This window comes from Asparagus officinalis, chromosome 4 (genome assembly GCF_001876935.1).
Source record: "Asparagus officinalis chromosome 4, Aspof.V1, whole genome shotgun sequence".
Taxonomy (NCBI): Eukaryota; Viridiplantae; Streptophyta; class Magnoliopsida; order Asparagales; family Asparagaceae; genus Asparagus; species Asparagus officinalis.
In genome coordinates, this window is record NC_033797.1 from 138,260,461 (window position 1) to 138,267,471 (window position 7,011).

The 7,011-nt window shown below is 33.4% G+C and overlaps 1 pseudogene; it reads right to left on the reverse strand.

The window, feature by feature from the left end:
• LOC109836187 lies at positions 743-1,691 on the reverse strand (annotated as a pseudogene).

Sequence of the window (7,011 nt, forward strand, 5' to 3'; positions counted from 1 at the left end):
TTAAGTGTACATATATTGAGCTTAGATATAATCATACAATATATGTAAGTAAACCAAACATATACCTAGGAAAATCCACACATATGAACTTGAATCTTTAACGCTTGATTGACGTGTGTTGAAATACCTGAAAAGAGAAACATAAACACAAAAGCTAGAGAATATATTAGCGATAAATTGTTTGACAAATCATCATCAAAACTATAGGGTCAACATTCTCTACATAACAAACGAAAGGTCCATGTCGTGTTTACATATGACATTTACATCACATGCTAAAACAGTGCTACAAGTCCATGAACTCAATTTTTCTTCCATATTGCCCTAATTTCAGGGTGCAAACCTCTGACTGCAAATAGCACAAGTCATTTCAACCCATCAAAGATGTACTCAAGACTCAAGAATAAAAAATATATCCAGTGAAATTGCCAACTAAGTCATAGAAAACACAAGTAATTAACCTTTCGCACTCTATATGAAGTATGGAAGCTCTGAAAAAAGGATCCAACACCTATCAGTTAAAGCTCTAAACAACTTTGCAATACTATATCTTGCATTCAAGAAGTAAAAAGAAGGAAATTCTCAGCCCCAGAGCTCAAAAGTGAGCAATCCATAGAAAGATAGCATACCCACAAGGTAGAAGTTATGAAATAAAAGCCATAGAAGTCTTTCATACATTCACTCATTCATCCAGGTAGCAATATCCATAGAATCTTAAATCAAACTCAAGCATGATTATAATTTTATCACAAAGAATACATGTACATAAAATCAGTCTGAACTGCCAGGGATGTAGTTACAGACAGACGTACCTCCATGAAGCAACCAATTCATATGTATTATGATACACATACACCTTAGACAGTCTGATTCCCTGCAAGTAGCGATGCCAATGCCTTCTCCAAATTTCTCTTAGAAATCTCCAATGACGTACCTGTCTTCTCCAAATTTCTCCTAGAAATCTCAGATGATGAACATGTCGTTAGCTGAACAAAACTAGACGATGAAGCAGCTTGATGTGAAGTAGCAAAAGTAGAGAAACTTCGCAGACCCATCAGTGGCTTTTGGAGAAGGAGGCCTCTCGATATCCATAATCCCTTCCAACATTTGAACGACTTTCCCCATCATTGGTCTCTGAGATGGCTGCTCTTGGATGCACCCAAAGCTCACCTAAACTGCTCTATCCAATTGCTACATATCCACATCAGATTCAAGAAGCCTATTATCTACGATACTCCCAATATTCCCCTTCCCAAACTCATCATAAACCCAAAGCAAGAATTTCTTCCTTCCAGTTTCCTCCGAGACATCAAAATTGCGTCACCCAGTCACTATCTCTAATAAAACCAAACAATAGCAGTAGACATCAGATTTTGATGTGACCAGTAGGTCTGCAAGCCATTCAGGTTCCAACTATCCCCTCGTCCCTAGCACACTAGTCAGAGTCCTGTGTCGATGATCCTTAGGGTGATCAGCTTCGCAAGCCCAAAATCCAAGACCTTGGCATTGCAGTTCTCATCTAGAAGAATGTTCTCAGGCTTAACATTGTGATGCACTATGCAATCTCTACATTCTTCGTGCAAGTAAGGGATCTCTCTCACAGTACCAATAGCCATTATCAATCAAAGTAAGAATTCAAGCGCAATCAAAGCAGGAATTATGCCTACAACCATAACGACCACTACCCAAGCTTTCAACCTCGACGATCTTGATTCAGTCTGACCAAACCCAATGGACGAGGATTAGGCACCCGGCGCAAACCTTGACATAAGAAGTACTGGGAAGTGCCAACAACTGATACCCACTATCAAAGCTCGAAACTTTGAGATAACAGAGCCCAGAACCTTCAGTATGAGCAGTGGAAGCTGTTGGAAAAAATCAAATAAACTTAAATTAGCATGTAAATTAAATCCGAATAAAAATAAATAATTAAATCTGGCCTGATTAGGAGCAGTCGTGTAATCACTGCCCTAGAAGATTGAGGACTTGTCTATCGTCCTAGCGCAGATGATCCCCTCTCTCCTAGCGATAAAAACCCCCGGAATCAGTCGGTCCCTGTACTCGGGCGAGAGTACAGAGCTTCTGCTCAGATGAAGAAAGTTGCCCAAAAATAAAACCAATAATATGAAGAGGAGAGAAGAGACTTGTTGTTTTTCTTATCAAAATCAAGCTCAACATACGACTATATATATATGGTGTTGGAAAGAGACGTTACAAAACCCGCAATTAATACGGTAACGTTCGGCATAAATTTTGTAACGTTCCCCATAATTATATAGCCGTTACACATATTTTTAATTGCTAATTAAAACATGCATAATTATATAGCCGTTACACATATTTTTAATTGCTAATTAAAACATGTTTTAATTACAAAATTTTATTACTATTCATGAAGGCAAAACACATATTTTTAATTGCTAATTAAAACATGTTTTAATTACAAAATTTTATTACTATTCATGAAGGCAAAATTATCTTTTCTTAACAAAATATCTAACAGTCCCCCTCAAAAGGCAATATTGACTAAAAACTCAAAACCAATAAACAAATCAATAAATCACAAAACAAATATAGGTTGGGCAACATTTCGTATTGTAAATTTAGAAGAGGTAGCTTCCGGCTTTAAACATTTCCTTAGTGAGTTTATCGTCACCTGAGGGGCATAATGGACTACGCCTTGAATTAGGCCCTTTGAATCAGGTATTGACAAAAACACATATAATATGTCTTCATGTATTGAGCAAAGCGGGTTGAGCGTTAAAGACCATGCTCACAATAACCGACTCATGAGAGTTTCTAGGGGTTAGCCCAACCCCCCAACCGCGGCCATCATGGTTCCTCTCACATAGGTAAGTTCTCAAAGGGTACTACAACTGAATATTTAATACCCCCCACAATACACACGTTGGACTTATTAAGAGTAAAACTCAGCCTAATCAGCTGTATCATAAAAGCATCGTCACCATAAAGAAGGGATAGTAGCTGATGATACATAATGATATATAAATATATCTAGGTCGATGCTCCGCACGAGTGTCACTAGTCTGTTTCTACCACATTGAACCAACATTGGAACTACGTCTCCAAATAAGGGTTGAGTTGCCGCTGCCAGTGACCTCATCTATGGGCTTAACCTCATCTCCCTCGATGAATCCAGAACCACACTCCTGGATAATCCCTTAGTCAAAGGGTCAGCAATATTCTTTTTAGATTTTACAAAGTCTAGAATCATAACTTTGCCTAATAGGCGTTGTATATATTTATCAAGTTATTTTATAATTAGTCCTTTATTTGACATTAGGTCCCCTTCTTGTTTAAGTCATTTTTCAAATCAATCTTTCCAGGAAAGAGTATAGGAAGCAATAGGAGGGATTGATTTGAAACAACTTATAAGGATAAAGGGATCTAATAGCAATTTTAATTATTTGATGGACTAATTTCAATATAACTTTATGATTTTGAACTTTTATTCATCATATAGATAGAAGTTATAAGATATACCTCTTGAAATTATAAGATATACCTCTTGATTTTGAACTTTTATTCGAATGAAGAGCTATACAATGATTCTCACTATTAAAATGATAGGACATCAAAACATGTTAGCATAATTATTGATGTCTCTTATCGAGAAATTTCTCATTAACAATATATTATAATAATTAGACATTTTTATTTTAAATTTCTAAACAAATTTGATATGTGCTCATGTCAAGTAGAAATTGTAATGATCAAATATTATCAAGGAATAGAAAACAAAAGCACAAAGGGTTTGTCATTACTTCCGGGTTCTTTGGGAACACAATATGTTGTATATTTAAAGAACTAAATCCTAACATTGCTAATAGAACCTTTAGAGTTCAATAGATAGAGGAATCAATTTAGCAACAAGAAAATTAAACATCATTTTTGAATGCAACATGTAAGCATAAAAGGTCATGATCTATGAGCATAAAAGATCGTATTCTATGTCTGAAAATGTAACTGCATAGGGTTTGTGCAGATTAGAAATTGGCCCATAAAATAGAACTAAAATACTTTAGTTATATCTTCACATGCATGCATATGCACATATAAGAATGACATTACTAATAGATACATGCAAAGCATTAAAGAGAACCTTATAATAGGATTTCGTATCTTAAAATATATTTTATACTTCATATGCATAAATTTTTAAATTCTCGTATTATAAGAGGTTGCAAATTTGTTGCCTATAAAGGAGACCTTCCAAATTTAAATTGGTTACCTATAAAAAAGACCTTTCAAATTTAAATTGGTTGCTTATAAAAAAGACCTTCTAAATTTAAATTGGTTGCCTACAAAAGAAACATTCCAAATTTAAAATTTATGCATATGAGTTATTCTTATAATTCCGGTCCTCTTATACATGCTTGAATATAAAATGTTTCATATGGAATTATAAGAATTATCAAATAAATAAATATAATCACATAAGCATATGATTGTAAAACAAAAGCTATAAATGAAAAGGTTTTTGTCAATACCACTAGACCAGAAACTTAACTAGATCAGTTTCTAACCAAAAACTTCTAAAGTAAACAGATTAAAGTTTTACCAGGGTAGTTAGCCAGGTAAGGATAGTACTAGAGGTTGATCAAAGATCAATTAAGTACCTCGTTCCTTACAGAGCGCATTACACAACCCCTAAATATTACCTTAAACACTAACTAATCCAAGAAAACTTTAACCGGTTCACTCAATGAGTTTTTGTTCCTTAACAGTATATATAGAGACTTTAAAATATTTCTTGCAAGCATTTAATTTGCCTAGCAATTAGACTGCAAACATATGTTGGATAAGACCGAGGAGGGTTTTACCTATTGATGTTCGAACCTCATGATTTAAATGTCGTGAGAGTAAAAACTCATCTATTAAGCTCACACATTAAAGAGGATTAATGAAAATAAGCATTTAACAACTCAAATTAATCAGCAATAAACATGAGCAATTAGTCACAGAGATAATCTTTACTTTTAAAGATCTAAAATATAATTCACCATATAAAATAGAATTAAAAGATGCATAGCTTGCAAGATGATATTAGAGATCTAGCTGTCCATGTTTTCCTATAACTAAAGTTATATTATATGAAGATCTTTCCAGGTAACTGATTGATTCTTTCAGTTATTCATACATTCTAAAGCTAAACAATGCCTTATAATCAATCAATGCATGTAAAAGTAGCACTGTGGCTGTCAGAAGTATTACAATATAAGGCTTGCTGGTTATTTGTCATGCTCATTATGAGTTCCAGCATACCACATGAAAAACCTTGACAATGATAATAATGCACTTGTATCAGATACATAATCATGACATGGTGGACATTTATATCTTTCAAAGTAATTAGCCAAGGTGTATCTGCTATTTGGTGCCAATTGACATATTAATTTATAAACCTCATGTATAGGACACATGCGTTGCATAGCAAGCTAGATTAATTACTAGTCAAGAATAATTAATAGCAATTAATCAATTACATTCACTAATTAATTTTAGCAATTAATTATTATAATTGTCCGATAAACAGTAATGAATACTAACGGGCATCCCGAATTGATTTTTAGTGAACAGTAATTCATATTTTTTAAGATAAACAGTAAATTTCAGATTAATTGTAGCAATTAAACAAATGCGGTAATTAAAATAATCACTACAATTAACAGAAAATCGGATGAACAGGAATTTTTCCCCGTAATGAACAGTAAGTTCCAAATGAACAGTGACTTTTTTATTTTATTATTTATTTTATTTTATTATAACTTTCGGATTTAAAACAATAGCTATAAATTAATCAATCTTCTAGACTGTTGTAAAAAAATCAAATAAACTTAAATTAGCATGTTAATTAAATCCGAATAAAAATAAATAATTAAATCTGGTCTGATTGGGAACAGTCATGTAATCACTGCCCTAGAAGATTGAGGACCCGCCTATCACCCTGACGCAGATGATCCCCTCTCCCCTAGCGGTAAAACCCCCCGGAATCGGCCGGCCTCTGTACTCGGACGAGAGTACAGAGCTTCTGCTCAGTTAAAAAAAGTTGCCCAAAAATAAAACCAATACTATGAAAAAATAATATGAAGATGAGAGAAGAGACTTGTTGTTTTTCTTATCAAAACCGAGCTCAACATACGACTATATATATATGGTGTTGGAAAGAGACGTTACAAAACCCGCAATTAATACGGTAACGTTCGTCATAAATTTTGTAACGTTCCCCATAATTATATAGCCGTTACACATATTTTTAATTGCTAATTAAAACATGTTTTAATTACAAAATTTTATTACTATTCATGAAGGCAACATTGTCTTTTCTTAACAAAATATCTAACAGAAGCAACACAAGAACCTTACGGGAGCCTTACAGCAGCGGAAGCAAGATCATTGTAGATTTTCACTTCTACTGAAGAAAAAATTTATAATTGTCCATTAGAATGTAGATGATTATTATTAATAAAGTGATATCTTTAATGTTGAGCTATTGCAAAGAGGAGCCTTACAGAAGTAAAGTTGCGAGTTAAAAGTTTTCCCACCGTTTTGCATCTGAGGAAGTTCTAATCTTTAATGTCGCGAGTCGTCGTACGAATTCGGGTACGCAATTCGAGACTTTGAAATTTTGGCTTCGATGGGGTGGCTTGCTTCGATACGCAAGTTCGATATAGGGTATGATGTAATTTTTTTGGGTATGTTTATCATTTTTCAAAGTGTATAGTAGAAAGTTAGAAACTAGAAAACTAATTATGTGTTTCAATATTTTTTTCATATAAAATACTTCAATACTTCATTTGTAAAGTTTCTGAATACATAAACTAAAAACACTAGAAAACTAATTATGTGTTTCAACTCTTTTTTTTCTGTTCTTTAGAGTTCATTTTTAAAAAAAAAAATCTTTTCACATAGTTTTTACTGAGATGATTATTTCATTTCATGTGTTATTAACATAGCTATTTTGTAAGTTATAATAAAGTCATTCGCTCA